Below are 17,689 nucleotides of genomic sequence, written 5' to 3'. Positions count from 1 at the left end.
ATTTCACGACACATGCCGATGATATTAAATCTGATTCTGATTCAGTACCATATACGACCTTGAGATTAATTTTCTTGCAGGCATTCACAGTAGAACAGAGAGGTGCAATGGAATCGATGAAAGACTACACACCAACAAAGACTGGCAAACAACCAAAGTGTAAATTCTACCCTAATACATACGAAACTGATGACCAAAGGTCTTAATAAAGGAAGCAAGAAGAATTTGCTTTAAGGTCTTTGGGAATTAGACTCCAGGATGAAATCTGCTCTCCCCAAAGATACTGCTGACCTGGAGTCCTGACGAAGAGTCTCAGCCTGAAATATCAACTTTCTATTAATCTCCATAGATGCTGCCCGACCTGCTGAGTTCCTGCAGCATTGTGTGTGTTGCTCTGGATTTCCAGCATCTGCAGAAACTCCTGTGTTACTGACTGGCCGCTGTTTTTTTTGTTGCTGACACATGAGGAGGTTGTGTAACCACACCAGTAAATTAAACAGAGATGTTATGTTTCCTGTTGCCCTGACTAGAGTTTAGATCACAGCGTTACCAGCTTGCTGAGCGGATCTTTCAGGAGATTGACACCGAAGCTTGTGAAGTGCCTGTGAGGTGAGTCCATTTAACTCCTGTTTCACTGCACACTGCTCAGTGAAGGTCAAAGAGAGCTGCTGAAGCCTTGGCAGTGGAGCAGCTCACTGTACGTAGAACGGGTAGCAAACTCCTATAGAAATCACTTTTGAAGATGAAAAGATGACCCACAACATGGAAAAAATAATAGCAGGTCTGTTATATTAACTGTAGCGGTATAGAGTGACAATTTAAACCTAAACAAGTTTGTGTTAGGTGACTGAATCTTGCAAAGTGTTTTGATTTGTTGATAGTGGGAAGCCGGTGAGATTATGATAGAGTGGGGAGAAGGATCAAGGGCTGACAGTTTGTTCTACAAATAAATGGTTACTGATGAATTATCTTCATTCTTGAGCAAACTTGGATTGTGCGGTTTCTCCTGAAACACTCCACAAGACTTGCCACGCCGGGTCCCAGTTTAACCTAAGCGCTGGTTTACAATTTAACCACCGAGATTGTGGCAGAAATAAATCACTTCTTTCTTACTTTCTATATTCCAGAAACAGCATTTTTCGATCTACATAGGGCATTGACTGGTCAGTAGAAAATATCGTTGTGTTTTTTTTTTACTGGTTTTTGCTCGTCCTTAGTTTTGGTTTGAAATCCTGTGTGTTAGTATTCTCCATGAACCATCTCGGTGTGCATGTTCTGCAATTTCATTAACTCTAAAACTGAACTAATTTATGCACACTTCTGAATTATTATATCTTCATTGCAGCCTCAGACAATATTGGAGGTGGAGGGGGGATTAGCTTGGAAGAAAGAGAGGCTCAAAGCTTTTCAGGGAGGGGGTTTCTGATCTTTGGACCAAAGCAGTTAAAATAAAGCCCCAACTGAGAAGGATGATAAATAGGGATCAGAATTGGAGGGCTTCAGAGATATCAGTAAAGAAAGTTTTTGAGACATTGGCCTTCATAAATCAGAGCATTGAGTTGTGATGTTATGTTGATGTAAAAGACCTTGTGCAGTTCTGGTCACCTACCTACAGGAAAGATATCAATAAAATTGAAACAGTGCAGAGAAAGCTAATGAATATGTGGCTGGGGCTTGAAGACCTGAGTTACAGGGAAAGGTGGAATGCCGTAGGTCAATTTTTTCCCCTCGGTTCATAGAAGAATGATGAGAGATTTGATCGAGGTATACAAAATTATGAGGGATATCGATAGGGTAAATGCAAGCAGTCTTTTTCCAATGTAGACGGGTGAGACCTAAACTAGGGGTCATATGTTAAGGTGAAAGATGAAATATTTAAGGAGAACTTGAGAGTGAACGTCTTCACTCAGAGATGTTGCGAGTGTGGAATGAGCTTCCATCAGAAGTGGTGGATGCAATATCTTTTTTTTTCTTTTTAAATCTTTTTAATAATTTTCAAATACATAGGCATAATGACAATAGTAGTACAGAGAGATTGGGAATACATTGTTGGTAAACAGTATATACGAGTATAAGCTATAGGTAACATAAATGTACTAAGCCTCCCAAACTCTTGATGTAATTAAACATGATAGAAAAACACGTATCAAAAAAACCCCCAAATTAGAAATCAAAAAAAAAATTGAGCTAAACCAAACAAAGCTGGAATATTATGTTACAATCAATAATGTCAAGAACTCCGCTCCTCTATCCAAATATTTAAGGATAATAAAAAGGATTCGGAAAAGGTCAAGTTACATCATATGAAAGTGTTGAATAAATGGTCTTCAAGTTTCTTCGAATTTAACCTTAGGGTCAAAAGTGACAGTTCTGATTTTTTTCTAAATTTAAACAAGATATAGTTTGGGAAAACCATTGGAATGTAGTAGGAGGATTAATCTCTTTCCAATTCAATAAAATGGATCTTCTGGCCATTAATGTAACAAATGCAATCATCCAATGAGCTGAAGAGGATAAATAACTATGTTCCATCATTGGTAAGCCAGAATTTGCAGTAATAGGATGAGGTTGTAAATCAATACTCAAAACTATTGAAATAATATCAATAATATCTTTCCAATATTTCTCCAAAAGAGGACAAGACCAGAACATATGAGTCAAAGAGGCCACCTCCAAATGACATCTATCACAGACAGGATTTATATGGGAGTAAAAATGAGCTAGCTTGTCTTTGGACATGTGGGCCCTATGCACCACCTTAAATTGTATCAATGCATGTTTAGCACATATAGAGGAGGAATTAACTCATTGAAAAATTTTCTCCCATTTCCCTGTAGGTAAGGGAAGTTGAAGTTCCTTTTCCCATTCATTCTTGATTTTATCTAATATACCTGGCTGTATTTTCATAATCGTATCATAAATAGTTGCTATTAAACCTTTCTGATAAGGGTTTAAACCTAAAATTTTTAGCTGCAGCATCTAAGAGAAATTTGGAACAACACAAAACACAACAAAACAGAACATGCCAAGCATCAAAACAACAACAGTGAAACAAGTCTCATTCCTCCCTCTCACCCACATACATACACAGCCTTCTAAGCCCAGGACAGGCCTTCAACCTCTAGTGGCCTTGGACTTCTACATCCCAGTGGACACACAGAGATTCATAGACTTGGGGCTCTGGCCAATGGTCCTTGACTTCCAGACTCTCGTTTCATCCTTTGGGTGTTGATTCTCGGCAATAACTCTAAGGACCCAGCAATCACTGAACACTAGGTCTTGAACGTGAATGAAAAAGCTTAAGGTCAAATTGGAGGTCAATGTTGCAAGTGGCATAGTTTAAAGTTACTCTGAGTCTTACTAGAAGCCAGAAGATGTCTGATCATGATTCAATATTTCAAAATGTGTGAGTTATGAGGAATTACTGAAAAGTATTAAACTTTCCAGTTAAGAAAGAATGAATCTCCTTTTGTTCATTTATATGAATATTAAAAGCTACCAACAGAAAAAAAACCTGCCTATCATCTTCCCCTGGAGTCCCCTCCTCCTTCCCTTTCTCCCATGGTCCACTCTCTTCTCCTATCAGATTCCTTCCTCACCAGCCTTGTATCTTTTCCACCCGCCTGACTTCACCAATCACCTTCCAGCCATCTTCCTTCCCCTCCACCATCTTTTTATTCTGGAGTCTTTCCCCTTCCTCTCCAGTCCTGAACGCAGGTCGTGGCCCGGAAAGCTGGCTGTTTATTCATTTCCATGGACGCTGCCTGACCTGCTGAGTTCCTCCAGCATTCTGTATGTGTTGCTCTGGATTTCCAGCATCTGCAGGCTTTCTCACGTTTAGGATTTAACCGAAAGATACGGTATTTTAGAAAATGGATATAGGAATATGTACAAAAAAGGTTTAAAAAAGTGAATTTGGAATGTTACCAGAAACAACGTGTATTGTATGTTTGAAATAATCATTCAAACAAGGTCATAATGCAAAGACACAAACTTTGGTTATGTTCAAGGTGCAGTGAGGTGGAATGTTGTGTTATGTTTTATTGCTTGGAGATGGGTCGGACTTGGTGAATACAGTAGGTTTTTAAATTGCCGACTGATCGGAAGGTGAAGCACATTCAAGATTCCCAGCCTGAAGCACTGGAAAACTCAACAATTCAGTCTTTAGAGGAGGAAGGATTTGTAGAAATACACGTTGAATTGTAAAGGTACATGTAGAGCAAAACTAGGGCACCTGAAGAAGCCAAGGCTCTTGGTTACGTGGCACCCAAACCAGTGTACACACTGCATCTCAAAAGCATATAGTTAAACATCTCACCCAAAGATTATCTTCAGCACCAATTGCAACCACATTTTGAGATAACAGAAATATCCTCGAATGCTCCTGTTGTCTCTATTAAATATTCTTCTCGCCAGGTTGCGGACACTGTAATTGGTGTGTTCGGCAGTGGTGAAAAACTATGCAAAGTCCTTGCAGATGCTGGAAATCTATAATAAAAACAGAAAATGTTGGAGAAAATTGGTGTCACTTGATTTCCCGTCTGAATCAGTCATCCATCTATGATATTGTCTGAGCTTGGTTGCTCTTCCCCATTCTTCTCTCTGGGAATGAAGGACATGCTCACCCTAACCTGCTGGATTTGCCCCCTCTGCATTTTGCAATTTCCATTTTCTTTTGTCTACATTCTCACTCTCTAACTGCTCCCATTCACTCATTGATCACACGGCTTTTTTCCACATCTTATCCCCATGTTACCCCACTTTTACCCCCGGGTAAACATCCTCACATTCCCACTCTCCCTGTAGCTTAACAAGGTCCTCGTCTTCTTCCCAGTTCTTCCCTGTCTTTGACCAGAAATGTTCAACCGGATTCCCATTTTTTTAGGGGTAGTGATTGTGTTTTATGTGAGGTTTAAACACACCTGGGAGTCCCATATTGCAGGTCATGAAGCCTTAGGGCCGGGTGCTTTGGCCAGCATCTCCGCACTGACAATCACTGTAATCCTACGTGAACCATAATTCTCATCAACTTCCCCTGATTCTACCACTGAACTACACACCGGCCAACCTGCATGTCCTTGGTACGTGGAAGGAAACTGATGAACTTGCTAGTTGTTTGTTTGAGTGGGAGCTATATTGTTAGTCAACGCTCTCTCGCTTTACAATGTTATATCTTCTCAGACGTACTTACCTTCTGATTTAAAGATACTGATAAGCTTTATTTGTCACATGTGCGTCAAAACGTTGAAACAATACGTTGAGATGCGTCATTTGCGTCAAAGATGACCAATGCAGTCTGAGGATGTGCTGGGTGGGTGGGCCGCAAGTGTTACCACGCCTCTGGCACCAACACAGCATACTCATAGCTCACTAACCCTAACCCGTATCGCTTTGGAAACCGAAGCCCCCAGAAGAAATGGAGGTGGCCACATGGAGAGTGTACCGTATTGATTATCACTCAGGGACTTACGCTGATATTATTCTTTGTGACTGTATGCGCTATATGTGTTGTGTGCTGTGTATGTGTTTAGCACATTGGCCTCAGAGGAATACTATCTCAGTTAGATGTGTACATGTGTGTGGTTGAAGGACAGTGAAACTGGAACTTGGACAAGCTCCTTACACGCTGCGGCAGGAATTGAACCTGCAAAGTGTTATGCGAACTGCCTCTGTGCTGTGCACTCTTTGGAGGGCATCCCCGAAGCAAGGGATAATTCCCACACCTTAATTGTGTTTAAAGCAATTTGCATCTTTAACAGTCAGCCAGGGGCTTCAGAATTCAGAGCGACACAGCACAAAGCAATACCACACAATATGCTACTGAAGACCACTACTCTGGTGTGTAAGTACTGTATTGGTATTCCGAAAGCAAAATACTGCAGTTACTGGGAATCTGAAATAAAAATAGACTCCACCAAATCTGTTTCCCACTGCCATTGCTCGCTGACTGCACTAGCAATTACTTAAGCTCTGAAAATTTAAAGTCTTCATTCTTGCTTTCAAATTTAACCTCTTTCTTTTGTTGTTAATTCTCTGAGTCACAAACTATTCCGACTTGAAAATACATCACTATTCCTTTATCATTGCAAACACCTAACCAATAACAATTTGGGAGTATCGACTTTTGGTTTTTGTTCATTAAAATGGGTTACTTCATGTCAAAAATACTCTAAAAATAAAGTCTTCATCCTTGTTTTCGAATCTTTCTGTACACTCAGTGGCCATTTTATTATGTGCACCCGTTCATTAATATAAGTTTCTAATCAGCCAATCATGTGGCAGCAACTCAATGCATCAAAGCATGCAGACATGGTCAAAAGATTCAGTTGTCATTCAGACCAAACATCAGAATAGGGAGGAAATGTGGTCTAAGTAACTTCGACCATGGAATGATGGTTGGTGCAAAATGGGTGGCTTGGGTATCTCAGAAACTGCTGATCTCCTGCGATTTTCACACACACACGAGTCTCCAGAGTTTACAGAGAATGGCGAAAAAACAAAAGACAGTTCTGTGGGTGAAAATGCCTTGTTAATGAGTGAGGTCAGAGGAGAATGGCCAGACTGGTTCAAGCTGACAAGAAGGTGACAGTAACTCAAATAACCACACCCTACAATAGTGGTGTGTAGAAGGGCATCTCTGAACGCACAACACATTGAACCTTATTAGGTACCCACTGAGTTTATGTTCCTCCAAAGTTGAAACCTCCAGGTCTGGGCAGTGTTATACGTTTTCAGTGAGAAGAGGATAATAGACACCAAAGCTTCAGGTTGATGACTTTCACTGTAGGACCAGAATTTAAGCTGTCAATAACTATTCCCAATTTTAACGGACAGTCTTCAACTTGAAACACTTGATGATCGACCACTGAGTACTTCCAGCACAAGGGGTTAGTCCCTGCTAACAGTGCCATTTGAAATACTTTAGATGCCTTAAATGCTTTGAAATTAAAACACCATTAACACAGCTCTCAACTCATAAACCACAACATAAGAAATCACTGGAAAATTCAAACAATTTCACTTTAGATGTTGCTTGGTCAAACCACCTTTGCTGAATTCTTGATTGTCAGTCATATCATTGTATAAATATTACATGCAAAATTTTAAGTTTTTCTCATGTTTAGCTTTTCATCTGCTACAGTTTTTACGGTTTTCTGTGAATGTCTGAATCAAGAAGTCAAGACATTTCTGGAGCTTATGATCTGGAGCTTTATAAAGCAGAATTATTATTATAATTATAATCAAATGGCAAAGATCCACTCCTATCATCCATTTTATAAAATTTCCTGTTCAAACATTGAAAATTAAACCTTTTACCAGAGGGGAAATGAAAACTATTATCCTTGAAAATGTTTGCTCATTAAAAGATTGATACATTAATAACTTTCAAATCCAGCAGGATAAGTATCTGCATAGAAATTGAGAAATTACGGACCTAGGGCTGAGTAATGGGAACAATTCCAAGATGGCGGCGCGACGCAGCTTGCAGCGGCCACTCCGGAACTGATTATCTGTTATTTGTGAAGTGGGGTGCCGTGCGCAATCATAATCGATTGAAAACGGACGTGGGAGCACGGAGGAACATCGGGAAATCTCCAGTAAGACCTTCTTCATTGCTGCTGCTGCTGTGAGGTCCGGGACTCTGCTGGGAAGAACAGGCCCCCAGTCCTCAGGGTCATGTTGCCGATGGCCGTTGGCGGGGGCGTCTTAATACGCTCGGCAGAGGATGGTGCTCGGAGAAGCTGTGCCGGAGGGGATGGTCGTCAGCTCGGAGGTTCGACAGACTAGAATTCCGCTGAGGTCAGGTCACTTTCAGTGTGTGCTGCGCCTGCGAGGCTGGGTTCGACAGAGCTTCATAGTGTGCTGCGTCTGCGAGGCTGAGTCGGGCAGCGCCGTGGAAGACCATAGTAGGGATATTCCCTTCTGCCGCCGGCATGGGATGGCTAGTCTGTCAGGACCCTGGGGACTTGTGGAAACTGCGTGGTGATTTCTTTCGAATTTATAGTCCTTTAACATCTTTGGACTATTTTTACTGTGCCCATGGTCTGTTTTTTTTTATCAATTATGCTATTGTTTGCACTGTTGTAACTATATGTTGTAATTATGTGGTTTTGTGCAGGTCTTGTAGCTTTAGTTTTTGGTCTTGTTTGTCTGGTGGATTTGGAGCTCCTTTCCGGGGAATGCGCTAAGACGGTAGCGCGATATTAATACGCAGCAGCCTCTCCGGACTCTGGACTGGGGATTGCCAAATGTTATGTGGATTTTCTGGTGTAGTCTGTTTTGTCATATGCTTTTGTGATATCATTCTGGGGGAACGTTGTCTCATTTTTTAACTGCATTGCATTTGTGGTTTCTAAATGACAATAAACTGAATCTGAATCTGACATGGATGACTCGTCTAATTGGCAGATGTCACTAAACTTTCTGATTATATGGCCAGATACATTTGTGAAAGTTACTCTATGACTATAGAAGCAGGGAATGAGGAGAATTATAGTTTACTTGACAGCAGTAACAAACAGCATCTCCTAAAGGCAACTGCCAAGACCTGTTGGAGGTTGTTAATGATTTATCTGCTGGATGCGTCAAACATTGGGACCAGAGAAGTTTGTTTTACAAGAAACTCATCTCGGGGATGGAAATGAAAATAAAAACCTGCAGATGCTCGAAATCTGAAACAAAAATGTGCCCGCCATTGATCACATCAACAAGGAGCACTGCCTCAGGAAGGCAGCATGCACCATTAAGGACCCCCACCATCCAGGCCATGCTCTCTTCTCACTACTACCATCCGGCAGGAGGTTCAGGAGCCTTACTTCCCACACCACCAGGTTCAGGAACAGTTATCACCCTTCAACCATCAGGCTCCTGAACCAACCTGGATAACTTCACTCACCTCGACACTGAACTGATTCTTCACCTTATGGACTCACTTTCAAGGACTTATGTTCTCAATATGATTTTTATTTATTTATTATTATTATGATACTTTTTTGTATTTGCATAGTGTCTTCTTTTGTACATCGGTCATTTATTTGTCTTGGTTTTTGTGTAGCTTTTCATTGATTCCACTATATTTCTTTGTGAATGCCCACAAGAGCAGGGTAGTATATCCAAACTTCGATAATCAATTTACTTTGAACTCTGAGCTTTAAATGCTGGGAGGCATCTGTGAGAAGAGTGCGGATGTAATGTTGCACCTTGGGGGCTCTTTTTCACCCTGAAACATTAACTCTGCTTCCCTCTCCACAGCCTGATCGACTGAGTATTTTGCTTTGTTCATTGAATGAGTGTTAGAGGAAAGTCACTTGGTTTAGTCCCACTCTGTCGAATTTTCCAGCGCCTTGTAGCCTGACAAAAATCATTATCTTCAAACGCAGCCTTTTGGAGGCAGGCCCCAGTAATTCAGGCATGTTGTTTTAGAATTGTACAACACGGGAACAGGCTATTTGGCCCAACTCATCCATGCTGGCTAGTGACTCCTTTCCATAGTAATTCCATCTCCCAGACAAGAAGAATTTTAAATGCAATACAAGGGATTCTGCAGATGCTGAATATCCAGAGTAACACACACAAAATGCTGGAGGAACTCAGTAGGTCAGGTATCATCTATGGAGAGGAATAAACAGTCAATACTTCATAGAACGTAGAACATTACAGCAAAGTGCAGGCCCTTTGGCCCATTATGTTGTGCTGACCTTTTAACCTACTCTAAGATCAATCTAACCCTTCTTCTTATACTTTCCTCCAATCACTTTAAAATTATCCACCCTCTACTCCCGGTTCCACTCTGGGGAGAAAGCTTCTGGCTATTCATTTGATCTATGCTTATTATCATCTTGTAAACTTCTATCGAGTTACCTCTCATCCTCCTTCTCTCCAAAGACAGGAGCCCTAGCTCCCTCAACCTTTCCTGGGAAGACATGTTCTCTAATCCAGACAGCATCCTGCTAAATTCTCCTCTGCACCTTCTCTAAAGTTTAAACATCCTTCCCTATAATGAGGCAACCAGAATGGAACACAATATTTCCAGTGCGGTTTAACCAGAGTTGTGTTGACCTAACGGCTCGTAAACTCAATCGTATGACTTCTTAACTACCCAATCAACTTTGAGGAGTCTGTGGACATGTACCCCAAAATCCCTTTGTTCCTTTAAATCCCTCTGTTGCAAACTGAGAAATTAACACCATGCCGATGTTTCTGTAAGAAGAATAAGAAGAAATAGAACAGAGAAATCTACAGCACACTACAGGCCCTTTGGCCCACAATGTTGTGCCGACCTACTCTAGAAACTGCCTAGAATTTCCCTTCTACATAGCCCTCTATTTTTCTAAGCTCTGTGTACCTATCCAAGAGTCTCTTAAAAGACTGTATTGTATCTGTTTCTACCACCATCACTGACAGTGCATTCCATGCACCCACCACTCTCTGTGTGAAAAACTTACCTCTGATATCCCTCCTGTATCTCGTTCGAAGCACCTTAAAACTATGCCCCCTCGTGTTAGCCATTTCAGTCCTGGGAAAAAGCCTCTGGCTATCCACACGATTAATGCCTCTCATCATCTTATACGCCTCTATCTTAATTGGAGAAAGTAAGTTGGTAAGGATGGTGATAGATTGGTGCAGGCTGGTGTGCGAAAGGGGGGTAGGATCTGGTAACCTGGTAGACCTCTTTGTTTAGTTCTGCCCAATCCTGATAGACCTTTTTGGTTAGTTCTGCCCAATCTTGGTGGATTTCTTTGGCTAGTTCTGTCCAGTCCTGGTAGATCTCTTTGGCCAGTCATGCATAATCCTTGGTCAAGACCTTTAATCTATCATGTAGAAAACATTCTAGTTGAGAGGCTTCAAAGCCTTGCTTCTCTTGTCAGTGGTATTTTATGATTCTTGTTAGGGAAGTCCCTTGGGATCAAAGATGGCTTGTTTCCACTTTGTGTCTGAGGTGAGTGATAGGGACCACAAACTCCCCACAGATGAGTAGCTGACAAACAGAAGAGGGATTGTGGGGAGTAGATGTTACTTTATAAGGTGGGAGATTGCTTTCACTGGTTTTGCTGGTGAGCTCCGGACACACAGGCATCTCAGACCCATTCAGAATGCTCCTTCTCCACTGTGAGCAGTCATAGGCCAGAGATTTTCTGTAGTCACTGGGGAAGTTACCTGGTAATCTCTTGCTATGACTGAGTTTCATAGAGTCATGGAACACTATACCACAGAAACAAGCCCTTTGGCTCATATAGTCAATGCTAAACTATTATTCTGTGTACTCACATTGACCTGCACCCAGCCCACAGCCCTCCATTCCCCTCCCATCCATGTATCTATCCAAATTTCCCTTAAGTGTTGAAATTAACCCTGCAACCACTGCTTCCATTGGTAGCTTGTTCCACACTCTCACCACCCTCTGAATGAAGATGTTCATCGTCATGTCCCTCTTAAACATTTCAACTTTTACCCTTAACCCACAAACTCCAGTCTCATACCATCTCTGTGGAAACAGCCTGATTGCATTTACCCTATTTATACGCCTTATAATTTTGTACGCCTCAGTCAAATCTCCCCTCACTCTCCTATGCTCCAGCGAATAAGGGCCTAACCTATTCAACCTTTCCCTATAACTCAGGCTGTTAAGTCCTGGCAATGTCCTTATAAGTTTTCTCCCTACTTTTATTGGTGTTTCAGGCATGCAGCCAACAAGGTCTGACCCAGTTTAAAATAAGAACACGCTCCTGCCCAGCAAGGCACGTGCCTATGGTATCTCTGCAAGCTGTTGCAATAGATAATCCTGATCATGCAGACAGCCACACTGGCTCATAAGCTGAGGGGAGGCAGCAGAAAGTAGTAAACTGAAGTGTTTTGTTTTTATCAGTACCTACTCTGCTGCCTAAAACCTCAAGGTATCCACGGTCAAAGCTAGGGGTATGATTAAGCAGGATGGGGTGAAGATTAGTAACGCACACAAAATGCTGGAGGAACTCAGCAGGCCAGGCAGCATCTCTGGAAAAGAGTACAGTCGACGTCTCGGGCCGAGACCCTCCAGCATTTTGTGTCTGTTTGACAGCTTTGACAGTACCCTAGACATTCCCAGAGACTGGCAGCTTGTCAACATTTTGCTTGACAAGTCTATGGGTTGGCAATCCCAATTTAGACATAACCTGTGGACACTGGTGTGGTGAACTACATATACCTGTCTGGACACGCCCCCTGATGACTGCTCCTGTGGCTCCTCCCACAGACCCCGGTATAAAGGTGATGGAGGCCTGAGCCCGGCCCTCATTCTCCAGGATGTACCAGGTCAGGCCAGGGCTGTCTATGCTGGGCTACCCCTGTCCTGCTGTTCTGCACCTGGATCCCTGGTGGTTGGCCTAATTTTATTTGTAACCTGCTTCCTTAGAGAGGCTCAGTCACACGTGGGCTTGCTTGTCCATTTTAAGGGACATCAGAACTACATTGTTTTGGTCTTGAGACACATGAGACATAGATTAAGAAAGCACCATTCCTCCCCTGGAGTATGTGTGTGAAGCTAATAGATCTTACTGCAGTCCAGAAGTGTCATGGGCAACATCACAAATACAGCCTTACTTCATTAACCGAATTTAAATTCCCTAACTCGTTTGATGGCATTTGAACTTATTCTCCACCTTTCTCCTATTAATCCAAGCAAGAAGGAGACCGATGTTGGAGGGTGGACTGTTTGTTGGAGTGAACCGTTTTTGGCCGTCAACGCTTAGCGTGCCACTGTAGTATAGCAGTTAGTGTCAGCAGTCATCGCTTGGGCTTGATTCCTGCCACCGTCCATAACGAAGTCTGTACGTCCTCCCCACTCCTCCAGATTCTCCAAAGGTGTGCAGGTTGGAGTGAGAGAGCCGTGGCCTGCTGCTTCCCCACCAGGAGCATGACAATGCTTGCAGGCTGCACTCCGTGATTTGACGCAAACGATTCATTTCGCTGTGTTTTTCAATGTGCGACGAGTAAAGCTAGTCACAAACCATAAGGCCACAAGACCATAAAACATAGGAGCAGAATTAGGCCATTTGGCTCAAAAAAGAGGATGAAGTGAACAAAAAAGGAAATGGAAAAATTCCACTGCAATTATCCAGGATTATGTGCTAAATAAATAACAACATCACAAGCTGTTTTAATTTCTGCATTTATTTCTATATAAGACCACTAGACCATAAGATGTGGGAGCAGAATTAGGCCATTTGGCCCATGGAGTCTGCTACATCATTCCATCATGGCTGAGCTATTGTCCTTCTCAACCCCATTCTCCTGCCTCCTCCCCACAACCTTTGATGCCCTTACTAATCAAGAACCTATCAACCTCTGCATTAAATATACCCAATAACTTGGCTTCTACAGCAATTTGTGCCAATGAATTCCACAGATTCACCACCCTCTGGCTAAAGAAGTTCTTCCTCATCTCTGTTCTAAAGTGACATACTTATATTTTGAGACCATGCCCTCTGGTCCTAGACTCTCCAACTATTGGAAACATCCTCCTCACCTTCACTCAGTTTAGGCCTTTCAATGAGATCCTTCCTTCATTCTTCTAAACTCCAGTGAGCACAGGCCCTGAGCCATCAAACCATCCTCGTACATTAACCCTTTCATTCCTCATGAACCACCCCTAGACCCTCTCCAATGCCAGCACGTCCTTTCTTAGATAAGGGGTCCGAAGCTGCCTACAATACTCCAGGTGCAGACTGACCAATGTCTTATAAAGCCTTAGATCTTAATCTCACTCTGTTCCTTTTTTTGTCACTAATTGTTTTCAACATTTTCTATTTTTATCCATGATCTTCATAACTCCTCGTGGGATTCTGTAAAAGGGTTTTTGTGCATTTTACAGCACTAAAGATGATATATAAATGCAATTTTTATTATGTAGCAGTGAAGTCCTGTGAATTGAAAAATATCCTGTTTCACCTCAAATAGCATGAAGCTGGAGCAGTAACTTTCAGGCACACATACTAACTTCCAATACATCGTTTAACTGGTTGGTTTACATCTACACTCAATGGTCACTTTACTAGGTATAACTGCTTGTTAATACAAATATCTAATCAGCCAATCATGCAACAGCAACTCAATGCATAAAGCATGCAGAAATCAAGCTCAAGTTCAAGTTTAAGTGTCATGCGATCACACATGAATACAACCAAACGAAACAGCGTTACTCTGGGGTCTTGGTACAAAACACGGTACAAGCGGTTACACACAGCACATATTGGACATGTAGCACATATAAGATAGCAGTAATATACAGTTACACAAAAAAAACTGTAGTCCCGATCCCTGAGTCCATGAATGTTGCGGCAGTCTACCATCAAACACGATACATCTTGTCTTCTGCCGAGTGAACCCTGGAGAGCAGCGCCGACCCCAGCGTGCGTGCCACGTCACTCCGCCTCCAGCACTCCAGTGGAGTGCACCCAATCCGATGCCCCTGTCCGGGATGGTTGCCAACAGGCTGAGTGCTCGCTACGAACGAGGCAGTGCAGCTCCACCGTTCGTCGATAAACCAGTGATTCGAACTTGCAGCATTCCACATTGTCCAGAAGAGAAGCGATCAAGCTGTTCACTTGTTATTGGAACTGCACGCCTCCTTTGCTCAGCCACTCAACACCTCTCTGCTGCAGATAGCAGCACGATCAAAACCAAGTGCAGCTCTTTCAGTTTCTCTGCCAACAAGCAGCTTGCTGATGGAGTAGACCTACAGTACTTTAAGTTCTTAATGTCCAGCAGAGTCTTGCGATTGTACAGCAATACTTTTTAAAAAGACAATAACATCTTTGTTTGGCCCCATGGAAGCCGCTGCATCCCCGCACGCCACCATCTTACTGGAAGTACAAGGTCACGAGGTTCAGTTGTTGTTCAGAGCAAACATCAAAATGGGGAAGAAGTGTGGTTTATGCCAAACCGATAGTTTGAGTATCTCAGAAACTGATGATTTTTCATGTAGTCTTTTTCATGCAGTCTCTAGAGTTTACAGAGAATGGCGAGAAAAACAAAAATGAATTTTTGTGGCTATATTAAGCCAAATAAAGCTATGAACATGACTTTGCTGCGTTATACATACAAGTGTGACATCACACAAAAGCTGCCCATGGGTGTTGAAACCTTACTCCATCGGCCAACCAGCACATTTTCATCTGCATGCCAGATCCTGCCTTGCCCTAACTCTCACTTCCTGATAAGGTCTTTCTGTCATCTACTCTCTCAGTCCTGATGACCTGCAGCCTCAGTTATCCCTCTACCTTGACAAGTGCAGCCTGACCCACTGATCTCCTCCAGTAGCTTGTTTATCTTCACTTAAAGAACACACAGTTGGATTAGATGAGGCTGATAAATTGCCACAGGCTTTATATTGGGCTGATCTCATTTTCTGTGGCTATTTTGAAGCTTATCTGCTTAAATCAAAAAGTCTAACTTAAAAATGTTGTTAAGTTTTGAAAATAGTTAATGCCTTACAAGTGCAATTTTAATAATATTCTGTGTGCCATATTCAACAGTATTGCTTTATAATAATGCGTATAACTAAATTCATTTTCAAATGTTACAACCCTCTTATTTTGAAAGTGAGCTCCATGATAAATACATAACCATACTACCGTTCTTATCACCTCCAATAGGATACCTCATCTCTTTTTATCAGCTTAATTCACAGAAAATAATTCACAGAACAGAAGGCTGAATATTGATTTTTCACTTCATGCAGGTCAAATTTCATTTGAAATATTTTCTGTACTAGTTTATAAATATCAAATGTAATATGGTTAATGTTTAGTTTTGTGGTGCGAAAGATAGATAGACTCAGTTGTCAATTTATAAGGTGCCCCCTGGACCTACAAAAGTAGCTACTGAGTTAATGTCCCTACTGTATGCAATAGAGTGACTACTGGGTGTATGTTTATGGGGTTCTGCTGCTGTAGCCCATCCACTTCAAGGTTAGAACAAAAGAACATAAGAAATTAGAGCAGGTGTAGGTCATCTGGCCTGTCAAGCCTGCTCCGCCATTCAATAAAATCATGGCTGATCTGACCATCGACTCATCTCCACCTTTCCCCCATGACTCTCAATTCCCCTACTGTGCAAAAATCTATCCAACCTTGTCTGAAGTATTTTTACTGAGGTAACCTCCACTGCTTCATCAGACAGAGAATTCCACAGATTCACCATCCTTTGGGAAAAGCAGTCCTCCTCATCTCCGTCCTAAATCTGCTTCTCCAAATCTTGAGGCTAAGTTCCCTAGTTCTAGTTTCACCTATCAGTGGAAACAGCTTTCCTGCCTCTATCTTATCTATCCCTTTCATGATTTTATATGTTTCCATAAGATCTCCTCTCATTCTTCTGAATTCCAGCGAGTACAGTCCTAGGCGACTCAATCTCTCCTCATAATCTAACCCCCTCATCTCTGGAATCAACCTGGTGAACCTCCTCTGCACTGCCTCCAAAGCCAGTATATCCTTCCTCAAGTAATGAGATCAGTACTCCAGGTGCGGCCTCACCAGTACCCTGTACAGTTGCAACGTTCAACGTGTTGTGCATTCAGAGAAGCACACCACTGTTGTAGGGTGTGGTTATTTGAGTTACTGTCACCTTCCTGTCAGCTTAATCCAGCCTGGCCATTCTCCTCTGACCTCTCTCATTAGCAAGGTGTTTTCACCCACAGAACTGCTGCTCACTGGATGTTTTAAGACCCCATGAGATCACCAGTTTCTGAGATGATCAAGCCACCCTGTCTGGCACCTCGGTTATAGTCCCAGATCACATTTCTTCCCCATTCTAATGTTTAGTTAGAATAACAACTGATCCTCTTGACCAAGTTCACATGCTTTTCTGCACTGAGTTGCTGTCACGTGATTGGCTGATTAGGTATTTACATGAATGAGTGGGTGCATAGGGGCATCTAATAAAGTGGCCACTAAGTGTATTCCTCCCAAGTGAGTTCAAGTCAAAACTGAATTCTGCCAACACTCAATGAAGAAGATGCTTGTGGCTTTCTACCAAACCTCACAATGTCAGGACTTCTCAAAGCACTTTACAGCAATCGTGAAGTGTAGTTGCAGTTGTGAGTGGGAGCTATTTACCTGCAGCAACTTTACACACTATGACAATGAGCAGTTATTCAGTTTTATGATTGTTGGTCCAGCTGAGTAATTCAGTTGAGCTGCCTGGTTGAATATCCTCTTGAGCAGAATACCCCTCTTCCTCTTTCCAATTGCCCTGGGGTTCCTTTACACCTTCCTTCTGCGCACTACATAGAATGAGAGGTGATCTCATTGATGCCGGGAGGGTAGGTGTGGAGATGCTGTTTCCATCGGTAAAAGGCTGGCCATTTTCATCTGGAACTTTGTATAAGAAGAATGCAAGTGTTTTGGGATTCCCGACCTCAAAGGGCTGTCAAGTGTATCTGAGGCTGAAACTAATGGATTTTTAGACACAAAAAGCATCAGGAGAGAAATGTTTCTGAGGAGGAGAATCAGCTCAGATATTATTGATTGCTGGAATGGGCTAGAGTGACAATGTGGCTTCTAATTCGTATGGTCACCTTCTAACATCTCATGAAAAACACATCTTCTCACAGTACCGGTTGATTTTTTTAATGCTAGGTTGGGATTTCAACCTTGCAATTTGCCGGCAAGATTTGTAAGGGAGATTAGTTTTATTTGTCACATGTACTTCGAGA

General features: G+C 42.2%; 1 protein-coding gene across 2 annotated transcripts in view; it reads left to right on the top strand.

Moving 5' to 3' along the window:
• Window positions 1-514: 514 nt before the first annotated feature.
• ccr6a (chemokine (C-C motif) receptor 6a) overlaps window positions 515-17,689 on the top strand; it is a 48,572-nt gene continuing 31,397 nt past the window's right edge. Inside the window, exon 1 of one of the 2 annotated variants that reach the window (XM_073051650.1) lies at window positions 515-609. The gene's annotated coding sequence lies outside the window, so the exon portion shown is untranslated. Of the gene's footprint in view, window positions 610-684; window positions 782-17,689 lie in introns of those variants that run through there. The other variant, XM_073051651.1, reaches the window with a different exon arrangement.

Source organism: Hemitrygon akajei, chromosome 7, assembly GCF_048418815.1.
Source record: "Hemitrygon akajei chromosome 7, sHemAka1.3, whole genome shotgun sequence".
In the NCBI taxonomy this organism is placed as follows: Eukaryota; Metazoa; Chordata; class Chondrichthyes; order Myliobatiformes; family Dasyatidae; genus Hemitrygon; species Hemitrygon akajei.
The sequence above is the reverse complement of the archived record's forward strand: the minus strand, read 5'-3'. Positions and strand labels throughout refer to the sequence as shown.